The sequence below is a fragment of the Notolabrus celidotus genome, chromosome 18, assembly GCF_009762535.1.
Source record: "Notolabrus celidotus isolate fNotCel1 chromosome 18, fNotCel1.pri, whole genome shotgun sequence".
NCBI lineage: Eukaryota > Metazoa > Chordata > Actinopteri > Labriformes > Labridae > Notolabrus > Notolabrus celidotus.
Genome location: NC_048289.1, coordinates 22379843 through 22395913, shown reverse-complemented (window position 1 = coordinate 22395913; position 16071 = coordinate 22379843). Strand labels below are relative to the sequence as shown.

At 40.2% G+C, this 16071-nt stretch overlaps 1 protein-coding gene across 1 annotated transcript in view; it reads right to left on the bottom strand.

Annotated features, from left to right (window-relative positions):
• The window catches only part of dock1 (dedicator of cytokinesis 1), a 303695-nt gene that overhangs the window by 272593 nt on the left and 15031 nt on the right, over nucleotides 1-16071 (bottom strand). The window lies entirely within an intron of this gene.

Sequence of the window (16071 nt, the reverse complement as noted above, 5' to 3'; positions counted from 1 at the left end):
TTCTCCCACTACTACCTGCCATTGGAGGGGGCGATTATGTTTCATTTCTGTGTCAGGTGACACACAAAAAAAGCTCTTTGCTTTATTTTGTTATAACTGAACTCAAAAGTTGGTGGATAATCGGTGGAAACAAAGAATTCCTTGCTTGTAGCTTTTGGACCTGAGATGAAAAGTTTTATGTTTTCTTTTTCCCGAAAGGACTCTCTCCTTTAAAACAATATCTGAAAATAAATAGTCATTGTTCTCTATGTTTTAGTAATCTCCTTTTTTTCCTATCCTGCTATTGTTTTAGATAAATCCAAGCCCCCAAAATATCTATAAACTAAATTAAAAAACGACTGAAATATACTGATTGATATTTTGGTTGCCTGATATTATTCGACCAACATAGTGCTTTCCGTTTGGGATGCCCAGTTATTACAATATGAAAACCGTGATTTGGACATGGTGTCATCACTTCATATGCCCAGCAGAGGGAGCTCCAACTCCTTTGTTCATGCAACTCCCAGCACTGTCTGCAGCACACGTAGCCGAGCACCAGAGGTGGTCTGTGTAACTGAGAATTTATGACCATGTTGCATTAAAAGCATTGTTTGGTTTTTTTTAATTTAGGTTGTTTGAGATACTTGTAAGTAGCAAAAATATCACCCTCTGGAAATGCCTGCCAGCTCGACACCTGAATTGAGAAACCAGCCCGAGCACTGGCATGGAAGCTAGGCTATAAACCCCTGCTGACAAGGCAATAACTTAGCTAACTTAAGAAAGTGCCGCCCAAACACTTATGTCAATTTAAGTGGGCGCTATATACAAAAAACTCAGTGGTTTACTTTCCTGTCAGAAAGCTGCTTTGTTTTGTTTGGCACAGTTTCATGTAAGCGACACAAGCTTGTTCCTTCCTACTGATAAGCTTTTAAAGTTTGCTGGCCTCGAAAGGCACAAAAAATGCAACAACACAAACAAAAGTAGTGATTCGACGGGGCGAATGATAGTAATGTGCACGTTTAGTTGAACAAGCCATGAAAAATCATAAACCTTGTTAGTTGGCTCCAGAATAACTAGCTTGATGTTGACCTGAAATGCCAGTCCTAAGTTGATGTTCAGCCACCTGCCACTAGGCGGGGCTGTAGCTCCAATAAATGGCTACAGCCATGGTGGGATTATACTCAACTACCCTGATGGAAACAAGCACAAATAGGGGATGGCATCTTGGCAGTATTTTGATCTAGAAAACAGAGATCAAGTTGTATTTAGACTGTGTCTGGTTAAACTTGTACATAACCATAGGCATGTGGCCTTTAACCTGCAAGGAACACTGAAAGCTGGTGGTGCTAGCTCTGCGAATGGTAGCCAAACCAATTCAACATCTTTACCTGCAGATTATGGGATCGGTGTTGAAGTGTTTACATACACTGTGTTCATTTTGACAATTTATGTATATATTAAAAACTCAGAAGGCTTGTTTGCTAACATAAAAAAGTGTGTCTGTTAAGGCACAGAAGGATAGTCCTCAGTCATTACACACAATTAACCTGGCTTTCTTAACAGAATACCATGACTTTTTCAGGCAAACTGCCCTATTTCACTTTTCCTCTTCTTCTTTGACTTTGGTGACTCAGTATTATCAATTAAACTTGATGTGATATCTGTACTAGCTTTATAAACAATCTAGTAAACAACAATAGTTTCTTACCTTTAGACTAGTCTGTATTTCAGAATTTACAATTCAGTTTGAACGAATAGGAAATAATTTGCTTCAGAACATCTACAGCCAATGACATGCCATTTACTGTGGATACAAGTGCACAATCCATCTTAACACCTCTATTCCCTTTTCAGCACATAAGTATCCTCATCAACTCTTATATTGGTGAATTTTACTTCTCTAAACCAATATCTGTATCACTCTCCAAAACCCTTTGACGGTTGGGCTTTAATTTGGAAGTCAGAGCTAAAAAATGTACAGACAGCAAATAAAAAAGTTCTTAAAGCAGTATTTTATGTTATCTTACAGCTATAACTGCTGCTCTGATGACAGAGAATCCCAATTAGCAGCACAGTAAGATCAGATCAGAGAAATCTTGTAGAAGACGGTGTAATTACGTGCAACATAAGGAATCTTATTTCTCAAAGAGGCCACAACTGAATAAGCTGAACAAGTTTGTAATTTGGCATGAGGATATGTCTCAAAAATAATGACTCCACATACAAAACCATAAGAGGATGAGGTCAGGGGTTAAGTAGACCCTCACAGATAACCAAATTGGAGACATTTCATGGGGCGTTTGCTTCACAGGACCACAAAGATGACCGTGCAGTTACATAATACTCCTCTGAGAGTCTGTATCTGATGTTGACCATGTAAAGAGTGTGTTATTTAGCTAACAAACACTTCAACATTTAGTGGATGAAATAGAGAAGCCTTGTTCAGTCCTGTGTGTTGTTATCAAAGTGCAAGTGGGAACACACGAGCGTGCCTTTTTTTTGATCGCCAGAACAATCCAACAAGCGCAGCGAATTCACCAGAACAGGAGCCATGTACGTGCTGACAATGGAACAAAGACCCCAGGAAATGAATTCAGTGGTACCACACCGACACACAAAAGGTTCCCCACAGGGTGAGAAAGCAACAAAACAATCAAAAGGGAGGTGGGATCAATCTGTGCGCGGCCATCACAGAGCAGCTGGCGCTCGATTAAACCATCATTAAGAGTAGCCAGAAAAGTCTGCAAAGCCGTCGACTGCTGCATCTGTGTGTTTGTTTGGAACTGGGTCACGGGTCCGGCTGACTCAGCGTGTTACCCAAACGGAAGGTGCTAAGAGGGATCAGCCCAAACAAACAGCTCTGATTAGAGACACAAAGCATCATATTTCATCGGGAAATGAAAGACTGCCCCTGTGCTCCCTGCCAATGAAACTAGGTCTCATATCAAACTAATGGGAGCACAGAGAACACGGGGAGGACTCTCTGTGGGCAAAATCACAAAATGAACACTAACGACACCCTGGGAAGATGCTGAGTAAATGACAAGCATCAAACACAATTCTGACATGTGGGGCAATGATGGTGCGATTTCACGCAGGAAAGCAGTGGGATTCTGGTCACGTGGGGGCTGAATGACAGCTCTGATTACTCATAAAACCTGTATTTGCATACCCGAGGACTAACTGATGTCAATTCGGGAGCACTGAGGGGGAGAAAACCCATCAAAAGGAAGGAGACGAAGAAGAAGTGGACGGCATGCAAATGACTTTGTATGAAACGTGATAAACAGAAGCATCATTTGCAGCGGGCTCATTATCAAACATAACCTCTTGCATAAGGATGTGGGAACTTAGAGCATTATCATCAGAGGAGAGGAGTCAGGAATCAGATTACAGACCCATCCACTTAGCCTGCGCATGTCTACGCCCTCTCTACAATTATAAGCAGCCTCGTCTAAACACGGGCCTGATTGTAATTCCACACTTTAGGCTCACTAATAACCTGCACTAATCCACGCAGACTATAACATATCATTACGCTCAGATGAGAGTACAGTATGCTGATGAAGGAGGAGCGGAGGGTAGTGGAAAGAAGTAAGAGACATTTGGAAAGAGGCACAAGCTCCTGATGATTTGTACAAAGTCTCTGTGGGCTGTGATGCCGCAGAGAGAGCCAGCCAGGAAATCCCCGACAAGAGGATTCTCCGGGAGGAGAAGGCAGAGGGGAGTAGAGAGGGGGAACTCTCCGTCTGGTCTGGCTGGGCTTTTGAGGAGCCAAACAGGCAGAAAATCCTGCAAAGTCGAGCAGCACAGAGAGATTACATCAAGGGTCCTGTGTCCAGCGATGACATCACATCAGGAGCGACTCAGTGTTAGGACTTAAAGCTTCACGGATCTGGCCCAGGGGTCAATTTGCAAGTGAGGGAAATGGTGCAACCTCTTTAAAACATAAGAAGAGTCTTGGTACATTAGATACTCACCTCTAGCACCTACTGGTCACTGGCAGTGTGCTTCAGGATAAAAAAAAGTGTGAACAAGTGTTTTTATTATTTGCCAGGGTCAAAAATTAGGTGGTAACTTCCAGGTTTTGCTGGATTTTAAGTTATTTTAATCATTTTAACAGCCTCGCTCCTCCATACATCACAGATCTCCTGTCATTTTATGTCCTGGCTCAGTCACAGAAGTCCTCAAATGCTTCCCTTTTTAATGTTCCTCATGTGTCCCACATAAGGACGGGACAGGGAGCTCACTGTTTGCCTCTGGACATCAAAATGGCGAACTCTGGGTGTTTTTAAAAGTAAACCATGACATACCTTTTAAGCCCTGGATTGCTTGATTATTAATTTCATCATCATTATTCTTATTCTTAATATTGTTGTTGTTTTAACATTTATTTATTTGGTAATCTATTTATCTTCTGTTTTTATCTGATCTTTTTAACTTTAACAATTTTTTTTATTTTGATTTCTACCCTTACTGATTTAATTGATTTTACTGTGTTTATTCTATTTCATTATGACATATTTTTTATGATCAACATCTTCATTCTTGTTTTAGTCTTTTATCATTTTACCCATTTCTGTTGTAATTCCTCTCTCTTTTCTTCTGTTTCATACATTCAAAAAGAACACAAAACCAAAAACAACAGCAACAGATAAAATGTCACAAGGCTAAAACAAGATAGAGGAATGTGATATGCAATAAAAATTAAAAATACAAATTAAATAAAATCAATTAAAATAAAATCAATCAATTAAAGGCACTATGAGGAGTTTTTTAACTGGCTGAGAAACAGACTGAAACTGGTACTGATGCCTCTTTATGACCCTCAAAAGCAAACAAGACCATCCACAACAACACTGATACCTTCTCTGTTGTCATTTTAAGGCCTGAAGCTGCTCTGAGGGGGTAGGTATTAGAACAAATGATTGACATCTCGCTTTAGAGACACCCTATTTTGGCTGTTTTCATTGCAAATAATCACATTGTGTGATAAATCTAAATGTGAAAAGACAACAGGACGAGGTTATTGTTCGAAGGCACTTATTTTGCATGTACTGGACAAGAGATAAGAGGTATCACTTTGTCCACAAGGGGGCACCAGAATCAATACAAACTAAAAGTTCCAAACAGCAGCTTTACATAAAATCAAATAAATACTAGAAAAATAAAATACAATAAAATAATAAAAAAAGGAGATGATGGAATAAAATACCATGAATTAAAATGATGCAAAAACTATGGTCATGATAGTAATAAAAGTATTAATGCAGTCCAGGGCTAAAAGGAAATTACTCCAAAGTTAAAAGCAAGATTAAAAAGGTAAGTCTCAAGTTTATTTTTAAAAACACCCTGAGAGCTCGCTGTTTGTATGTATGAAAAGTGCTACATAAATAAAGTTAAATTTTAGTTTGAGTATCACATGTAGTTTTCTGGCATATAAAGATATCAACAGCCACAATTTCCAGTGAGAAAAAATGTCAAATAAACAATATTGGTCAGAATATAAGAAGGTTTATTTTTCCCTGATTGTCTTATATCTGTGCTGAATGTTGTCAGGTTGTCAAATTTGCTCAATAAAATCAGCATGAAAATATTTCTCTGTTATTTTAAAAGAATGAGAGAGAACTTAACCAAACTGCAATTTATGTCAAAGAAAGATGCTAAAAAATCTGACTGACAGGTGATGGAGGGTTAATGATCAGCTGGAGTGTAATATGCACAGTGTGCAGGCACGGCATTGATTGGCATTACAGTATCCCAAAACTGACCGGGATGAAGTGAAGTTAAATTTACACCATAATGGGTGACAGGAGGGACGGGGATGATTCCTGCTTGTGCTGGCTTTATAGATACACAGTAAACTTTATATACAAAGGTTAAAAGGTAGAGAATGAGGCAACTTTAAGACAAAGCCAGAGTATGTTCACGTATGAGTGACAGAGCAAGAAGTGTTGCCCGTGAGACAATAGCCGTGTACAGTAACACAGAGCAGAGAAAATGAATTTAATCCAGAGCTTAACTTGAATGAGGAGTACAATACGCACACAGCAGACTCAGAATGCCCTTTTCCATGCAGCAGGACTGAATACAGAATGATTATTACACTACAGCTGCACTATAGGTCTCTGGGGTAAGACCAAGGAGTCAGCAGAGAGGTAACACACTCATACACACACGTAACACACATTGTCTGCTATATTTTCTAAAAAGGATATATGCAACTATAATTGACTAGCCCAGGCAGGCAGACGAGATCTGACTGTAAAATGATAAACCTCTTACTATTCAAGAGCATGAGAGTACATAACTACATTATACATTTGACCATATAAATCTAATATAACACAAGTAGTAGATTCAACGGAGGGCTTATTCATTTTGAAGCATTACCTGACTGCAGTACACAGTACGGTAGTATCTCTGACACGTATTATGTTAGGCTCAATTTATAGGAGACACATTTCTATGTATGACTTGACTGGTGCTCCAATGGTGTGGATTCAAATTTTCAGACTTAGGCCACAGTTCTCAAAGTGGTTCTAAGGCAGGGTGTAAACATGTGACTTTCCGATGGTCCATATCCAACATTAACATGTATAGCATCTTGAACTAAGCTCAAAGAAGTAGTGAGTCTTTTAGAGGGCACGGCTGCAGTGTAAAAAAAAAACGTACCCTAGTCTGACATAAGCCTGTTGTAGTCATTTGTATGGTACAAATGTGTGTCCAGTGTTGCAGGTGTAAGCTGTGTTTTCCTGATGAGGCCTGCTGGTGTACGGACTTGACTAGCTGCAGAAGGCTCTGCTGCTGTAGTACTGACAGGTGGTCTACAGGGATCTGCCAAGTGCTGTGAGGGTAACAGGAGGAATATCGGCCTTGGAGAGGGCAGACAGACGTGGTCTTCCTGCATCTCTTCCTACATGCTCTCTACAGATTCTAGAGTTCTCTGTTGGATTCGCAATGACACTGATGCACACTTAAGGAAGGGAAGTCTCTGAAATAAGGTTCCCACTCATTTCAGATACTCCAATTCAGTATCAAATCAATGAAGATTCATCAGGGTTTAGCTGCGACGATTAAAAGAGACAAAAGTAAACTAACTATTTTAAAGAGCTTGTTTTGATTTACAAACTTAAGTGTTGATTTTCATTAAATGTTACAACAAAAAAATTAGCGTCATTGTGATGCAATGCAGTGAGCTGCAGAGATGCATTGAGATGTGGTGAGATGCATTACATGCGTTGCGAATTGGTGGGAAGCAGTGTGTTGCATTGCAGTGCAAAGCAGTACAATACAATTGCCTCTTTCCATTCAGTGCGATGCGAAGTGGTGCAAAGTGGTGCGGTGCAATACGAACATTAAATGCTACAAAAAACAACGTAGCATCATTGTGATGCAATGCAGTGAGCTGCAGAGATGCATTGAGATGCGGTGAGATGCATTGCTATGCGCTACACTGTGCTGCTTTGCGTTGCTTTGCGTTGCTTTGCGAATTGGTTTGAAGCAGTGCATTGCAGTGCAAAGCGGTACAATGCAATTGCCTCTTTCTATTCAGTGCGATGTGAAGTGGTGCAAAGCGGTGCGGTGCAATATGAACAACACAATACTATAGGATTTGATGCGATGCAATTCGACGGGATGACATGTGGTGCAGTGCGATGCATAGCTAATGAACTATTTCTTCATCAGATAATCAAGTTATTGTTTTCTCTGTGATCCTTCAACATAAATGATACACTTGAATGTTATGTGCTTGTGAAAGCTGCTGATTTTTGTACCAAACACATTGTTCACAAAGTCCTTCAGCTATTATTGTAATTTTGTGATATAACCCCCACAGTTAACACTCAGGTGTCCCTGCAGCATACCAGTTCTCATGGCAAAAAGTGAAGAGAGAACACAATCCACTAACAGTGGTAAGAGCCCTGAGGAAGACTTGAAGGCTATGATTCAAAACAATTGAGAATGACTCAAAATAATGAGATTGTTTAATGGAGTCTAAGGATAATTCAAGGACTGGGAAATTACAACAATCCCCATTCCCCCTTAATTATTCTCTGCTCTTAAGAAATGAAATTAATTTCAAACACTGCAAAAGAAAAAAAAGGCTAATAGTATGTTATTAAGACAGTGATGTAGCCCACTGAGGTTTGGCTGAGACATAATAATCCATTTACTGCTGCATATAGTCTGCAGCATGCACGGTGAACACAGACAATCAACTCTACAGCATGTTTGCAACACTGAGACGGAGAAAGAGCTTTGTCTGTGACGTAAAAGGCAGGAGAAACATGATAATTAATTTCAAGTCCCTCCCTAATAGGGCCTAATAAGAGGTTTAGGCGTTCAGACGGAAGCCTGATGGTTCTAATTTAGACACAAAGGCAGACAGTGAACCCAGGATTGTAAAATACCAACAAAATAAGCCCTTTTCCTCTTAAACCAATTAAATACAACAGCCTTTTAGCTTTATATGTGGTTGGAAAGTGTAGATAATGCTATTGTAATTAACCTGAAATTAATTTGACAAAGAGGAAAGCCCCAGGTCTGTCTCTCGCTCCCTTGTTGGGCCAGATTCCTCCTCCTCCTCCCTCTTCCTGGAAACAAGCAGGAAATGCCACTTGAGATATTACTGTATCACAATAGATGGGGCCTTTCCAGTTGGCCAGGAGGAAATACTGTTGCTTTTTATGACGACAGGAAGATTAACAATACTTCATCCAAAAAGAAAAAATTGAGTAAACAAAGAAACAGAGCACTAAAATAATGAACTGTAAGGGAAAACAGGCAGGTTTGATGCACAGAGACAGAAGTGAGGTAGAGAGAACGACAACGTGCCAGATCTACATGCCAACAGCAGTAATACCTTTTGGCACAAATTCCTGCCATGCGCTGAGCTCCAACGCAGGCCTCAGGGTGCAATCTAACACAGGCTAATAACTCAGCTTTCACTGCCTCTGCAGGGCCCTTTAATTGAAAATCATCTTCCTGATACAACTGGGAGAGACGGAGCAGAGCCCAGCTCATTACAGAACACTGCATGAAGGCTTTTCACACAGAGTTTCTCACACTGTGGTCTCAGGTGTTGTTTGTATGAGAACAAGAGTACCAGCACTGGTTCTATGTGACCCATGAATCCAGGTAATAAATCTTAAATAATATAAATTAGGACATAAGTACAGACAAGATTTTCATCTCCTGCTTTTTTAACCATAGTAACATCAGAGATTAGGCTGCCCCTTAAAATGTCATCATTTCAAATTGTAAGTCCACGCTTTGTCTCCCATTTTTAAGTCCATTCAATATCTAAACTTTTTTCCATCCACTACAAGCTAGATAAAGTTACAGAAACAGCATGTCAGGCTGTAGACTTTACAAGACTCGTCTATAAAGAGCCCCTCTACGTTTGTGGTTAACATGTTTTTTTTTTCTGTTAGCCGCATTATCTGCAGAGTTAACTCACATACTGGTTCAAAAATAACCCATGTAATAAAGTAGTTTCACATTAAAAACCTGTGCTTCTCTGACCATCTCCAAAAGACACAGGAATTCAGGAGAGACTGGAAGTGGAGTAACTTCTAGCTTGTGTAATGGTGCTCAGCTAGCTTGTTTTTCAAGTAGCACTCTTTCCATGTTAATTCTTTAAAATCATTTTACCCAGGGCTCTCATATCTCCATAACAAAAATAGCAGGTAAATAAAACCCATAAAAGCATTGAGTAAAGTTTCCTGCTAGCTTGTTTGACAGCGCTCAGCTACTTTGTTTAAAAGGTAGCAATTTTGTCAGTGTTCACTGTTTTTAAAGGTGTTTCCCCAGGGCTAATTTCAGAGGAGGTACGACTTAAAACAAATGAACTCTGTAATTAAACAAGTATACATTTAACAAAGCAACTTTAAAAAATAAAGCCAGTGCTTGTCTTGCTGCCATCATCTTCAAAAGGCTCAGGAAATCTGGAGGGTCTTGAAATTATGTTGCTGCTAGCTAGGGATGGGTACCGAATTCGGTACTTTTATAGGTACCGACCGAATTCCGTCGGTACTACCGAGTACCGACTCACGTAAAATCAAACAGTACCATGTTTCGGTACCTATCCGCATCCCTGTGACTGTGAGGGAGTGGAAGAGGAGGCGAGTTTCCATACTTTCGCCCTGTAATAAAGTCAGAGACTGACCGGGTGGACGTCTCTGCTCTCTGCATCTGCGCGGGAGCGCGCCAAACGGAGCCTGCAGCTGACGGGCGCACGCACTCACCGTGAGGCAGAGCTGCGAGGATTCAGTTTATTTTATACAGTCTATGTTTGAGACGGACTCTCTCGCTCCGACTACCTGCCCTGTTTATAACCGTTCCTGTGTGCGTGAATGCCCAACAAGTAAGTTGTGTGTCCTGTTATTATAAAGAGACGGAGAACTGACTTTTTCCCGTCTGCAGCATTCACGTGTGTTCATTGATAAACTCCAGAAAGAGCAATTAGACGCCACGAGTCAGCTAATATATCTAATCACCTATATAATTCTGTTTCTGTTCATTTCATGTTAAATTAAATAAATATGTTAAATTAGACAAATTTGAGGGTTTTTTTTAAATTAACATTTATTACCACATAAACACACAAAAGTACCGAAAATTAGTACCGTTGAGTACCGGTACCGATTCCCAGGTACCAGGTATCGGTACCGTATCAGTTCAAATGTGAAAGGTACCCATCCCTACTGCTAGCTTATTTGACAGTACTTTGCTAGCTTGTTTTTATCATTATGACTCCCTTCTTTGGTCAGAGTTCACAAGAATTATCTAGAGCTCTTGTGTTTTCAAAAACAGATACTACTTTGGAAAATATTGGGTTAATGCTCCTGTTATGTTGCGGGTCAAACTGACCCTTTTTAAAGTGTATTTTACGCAACATATGCCTTCCAAACCAGCTAAATGCAGCATTAAAATCTGGGTAGCATGTGACAGAAGAGGAGTCATGTTAATTTTTCAACATCACTTCATAGAAATAATTTTTTTTTAAATAAAATAAACAAAAAACAATGTAATGTAAAACTACTGTATTCATATTTAGGGCTTTCCAATGTACATTAAAAAAAGTTTTAACATGAATTTTCATGAAAATCGAGTGAGTTATCCTCATTGAACCATGATCTGTGAGAATTAAAGAACACCAATCGACAAAATCTTGATTTAAATCTGACACTTTTGGATAATTTAATATGCCCCGGGTCAAATTGAGCCAGGAACATTATTGCTATTCCAGAGAAACGAACATCACAGGAGGGTTCAGCATTTTTGGGTCATAGATCAGTATTTTTACTACATTTCTTTAAGAAGCTCAAGTCAGGAGGAATGGAGTTGCTGCTAGCTTGTTATGCAGTGCTCAGCCAGCTTGTTTAAAGGTAGCAGTTTTGTCAGTGTTCATTATTCTTAAAGGGTTTCTACCCAGAGCTAATTTCAGAAAAGGTTTCCATAACACATGGACAAAATAATTAAAGCTGGTGAAATCCCAAATCAGAGTGGTCTGTAACTGAGATTGTGCTTGCCTAATTAACGTTGCTCAGTTAGCTTGTTTCATTGAGATACCTTAAGTGTAGATTGTCTCCAGTATTTTAGAAACAGCCAATATCAGTATAGTATCTTTTCCCAAAACATAACCAGCTGAATAAGAAAGTTGAGTAAAACCATGAAAATATATAAATATTGAATCCAATAAGAACAACTAGGGGCTTATTATTGAACATCCAAATCTGAATTGACTGACAGAATTATCATCCAGCTACAGCCCAGATGTGATGTATTGTATCTTTAGTAAAACAAAGCAACCTGATCAGAGTGTTGTTTTTTTCCCTTCTACGTATGAGTACACAGCATGGCAAAGTAATTTGGCAGAATCCACACAGATTAGCCTTTTGCACAGCAAGAAGTAGCTAATTATTTCCTGCCCTCTGTTCCATCTCTTGTGATACGAATGCTAATGAGTGCATAATTACCCTCAAATATTTGAAGAAATTGACTCAGCAAGTTTACTTTGAAGCCTCTTTTGGTGGCACTTGGCACAGATGTGATTGCACTGACAAGCAAGTGATACACTACTTGACCTCCTCCAGGTGGCTTCTTCTGCATGTAGTGGTGCAAAGTAGACGAGTTTCACAGGAAACGCTTCTGACTTGCTGTTCATGCTGTTGTTTATAGTCATATTAGGTTATACTGGGGCAGACTCAAGTGATGTTGGTGAGAAAAAAGGAAGGTCCACGAAAAAAGGTTGTCTGTGGTCCCTCTGAAAATTGAAAAAACTGAAAATGTAGCCGAAAAAAATACCATGTAATACTAGCTGGGTATACCTGCATAGATTATTATGCACAGCCTTAAAACGTTGGATGTAATTGCTGGAATGAATTACAGCACTTAACTTCCTGTGTAATCCACTGAACCTCTTTGCCGCCCACAGAAACAGGTCAATTCACCCAGAAGGAAAAAAAAAAAGCACAATCATTTGTCCTTGGTGTCCCACTGCTGACATTAACTACATCTGTACTGGCCCTGTGATAACAAAGGAGCACAATTTGAACATGTACGTAGTGTACCAGCCACTAGACTCTGGTTTTTGAATACATTTTTTAAATGGATAATAATGACAGATATATGGAAAGCCTGAACCTGCCTTTCAAATTAACGATGGCTTCATGTTGGCTGCTTCTTCTTATATCTGCAAACAGACTATAACTTCAATTTGTCAAACATACCGACAGACCTGTTAGTCCAGAAGCTTCAGAGGGCAACTAAAAAACTGAAATAGTAATAATAGCCTCCTATTAAATGTGATATTGTTAACTTGAGGTAGCACAGGGTAAAAGTGAGCTATGGCAACATCTCACAGTCTGCAGCAAACAGTATGCATCTGATGATGTATTTTTAGGCCAGGTTAATCTGTGGTGGGCTCTGCAGAGTCATGTTTATTTGTTTACTTTCGGTATCACATGGGTTACACAACAAGGTCTTAGTTTGTGGTTTCATACCTGAGCGTCGAGTGTTTCATTTCAGTTGTTGGGGGGGAGGGGGTATTTTTAGCTCCTGCAATGTGCAAATGCATGGTTGTACAGTTCTGACAAACAAGTTTAGAACGTGAGAAAGCATTCATATGTCGGTGTCTGAATCACGGTCTATATGGAGTCACACTTTCTGTAAATTTTGAATCTGTGGGCAAGTGACAGTGTTTTGGTGGTCAGAAGCATTCTGGTTTCCGTTCCGTGTAGAATCATGTACTTTTGTTTCAGCATGAACTGGTCATGCAGTCTATGTAGAAAGACAGAATACATCAGTCGTAATGACATTCCAGCTCCCATAAGTAGTCATCTAACAAGACGATTTAGCTCTCATCTTAGAAATGTAGCCAGCAACATTGTTGCTCGTTGAAAGTAAAAATTACAGAAAAGGGAAATCACCGAAATGTAGAATCTTACATTAGGTTTTCAAAGAGCAGTGGCTCATTGGGTAGAGTCGGTTGTCTCTCAATCGGAAGGTTGGCGGTTCGATCCCAGCTGGCTGGCATGCCGAAGTGTCCTTGGGCAAGACACTGAACCCCAAATTGCTTCGGCTGTTGTTCAGCAGTGTGTGAATGTGTATTAATGAGATTAGCCAATACTGGTGATCCCTTACTATATAGCCTCTTCCATCAGTGAGTGAATGTGGTGTGAATGGGTGAATGTGACAAGTAGTGTCAAAGTGCTTTGAGTGGTCAGAAAGACTAGAAATGCGCCAACTAAATGCTAACCCAGCACCAGAGTAGGATCATGATAACAGAGCTAACACCGGACAGGAACGCCACATTGGAAGGATTTCACCTGCTGTTGGAGGACAGGATACAGGAGAGCAAGACTGAACTATCTGGTGAAGAAGGCCAGCTCAGTCCTGGACCCCGTGGAGGTGGTGGCTGACAGGAGAATTATGGCCAAGCTGTCGTCTTTAATGAACATTTCTTTTCTATATTCTTGTTGAAATTCTTGTACTGTACACCTTTTTGTTTGCTGCTGTAACTCCATGAATTTCCCCATTTTGGGACGAATAAAGGAGTGGAGTAGCTTATCTTATCTTATCTTATCTTATCTTATAAGTCCATTTATCATTTTCCAACTACAATGAAGTTCTGAAGCAACTCATGCCCCAGCCGTTCAAACAGAAGTTTAAATTCCAACAAACCAACTTGTCTACATGAACGAAAACAGAAACAGTTCAATTTAAACACAATTTGTATCACCCGGCTAAACACAGTATCAAAGAATCCAGGGGTAAACAACGTCAAATTGTCAAGTGTGGCTAGCACTTGCAGAGCTAGCACCACCAGCCTTCAGTACTCATTGTAGGATAACGTCCACATGCCTGTGCTTGTTACACATTGCTTCAGTCCAGAGTGGTTATATGCCAGTTAAGCCAGACACATACACACCTACATACCTTATTTCCATTTTATAGATGCCAAACTGCGCCGTGCTATGAGATGTTTTTTGTCACTTGTGCTAGTTTACATCTGGGTAGTTAAGTATTATAGCATTATGGCAGTAGCCATTGCATCAAGCCACAGCTAAGAAACAGCATATGACCGGCAATGACTAACGATAACAAAAATAATTTGTTTAGTAATCCTTGACAAATAGGCAAAAATGTGTATTTGAAGCAAGCGGCAACCTCCGGCCGCAAGAATTGAAGCCAATGCAGAAGTGTTAATGACAGCAGTTTCTTGAGTGACCGCTGGAGGCTGGCTGCTGAAGTACTGGAAACCACATATACACAAATTACAAAAAAGACGATCTTTACAGCAGAAATAAACACACTGTACAGGGGTGAATTTTTTATATACAGCGGCAATTTCTGAGGTATTAAGATTACGATTTTTCCATTACGAAAGGCACAGCTGACTTAATTGACAGGTGGAAACACTGTAGCTGTTGGCAAGGAGGCTCAAAGCCCGCCTCTTTACCTCACACTAGCTTGACAGAAGTTAGGTTGACTTCAGCATATCCAATATGGTCCCCGCCAATGATTGGCTTCAAAACAGCGCTTCAGAAACCGGTGGGTGACGTCACGGATACTACGTCCATTGTAGTCTATGGTTTATATGTAATGCCATCATTGGCCATTACTGATTCATGACAAAATTCTTGTTCCATTCCTCATCTATTTAAAAAAAAAAGTCTCTCTGTACTCTTTCCAAACAAAAGGAAAACTGAGGGGTCAGATACATCAGTGAGACAACTTCATATAATCCATAAAGGTTGATAACAGAGTTGAGCTGCCACTCACTGAAATCTCAAACTGCCTCCAGGGCCCACCAACATCGGAGCTGTGAGGCTTTGACTTTATCAACTATTTAGCCACAAACACACACGGTACACACACACACGGACACACACACACACACAAACACACACAAAAGGCCATTTCATCAAATGCCAACTCCACTGAAAGGCTGCCTCTTGCTGCATGTGGCAATCCCTCGCCTGTCTGCGACCACAATCAATGACTGACAACTCCATTACAAGTCTCCGAAACAACCCATGGGACATTTTAAAGGTGAGGAACGCAACATTAAAATGGACTGCACCTGATATTAATGTTGACATTTTTATAACCTGAGGAGCCTCGGAGTTGTTGAGCCGCATAATTCCTGCTATGCATGAACATCAACATCAGGGATTAGACAAATCTGAACGTTACGGTATAATGACAGGAAAACATTAATAAGGGAAAGTTTACACACGCAAAATAAACACAGAGTGAAAGATGTATCCAGCTTCTCAGACTTGTATAACAGCGTGCATGTTGATCTCCTTAGCAATAAATAAACCCCAAGTCATACCTGCCAACATTTTACACTTAGCCTGTGTCTTCTGAGGTGCTTAGGAAGTAAGTTTTCTAAGGGGAATGGTCCTTCTAGCCCACGCTTGACCCACTGAAACAGACAGGTCGTCCAGTGTCTGCTCACCCACTGGCAGCCTGGCACGGCCTCAGCTCAGCTGCAAGCTCATCACTCTGGTAGAATAAAGCCTCTGCCTGAACGGTCAGTTAGATGTAGTCAAGAATACTCAATGCAGACTGAGT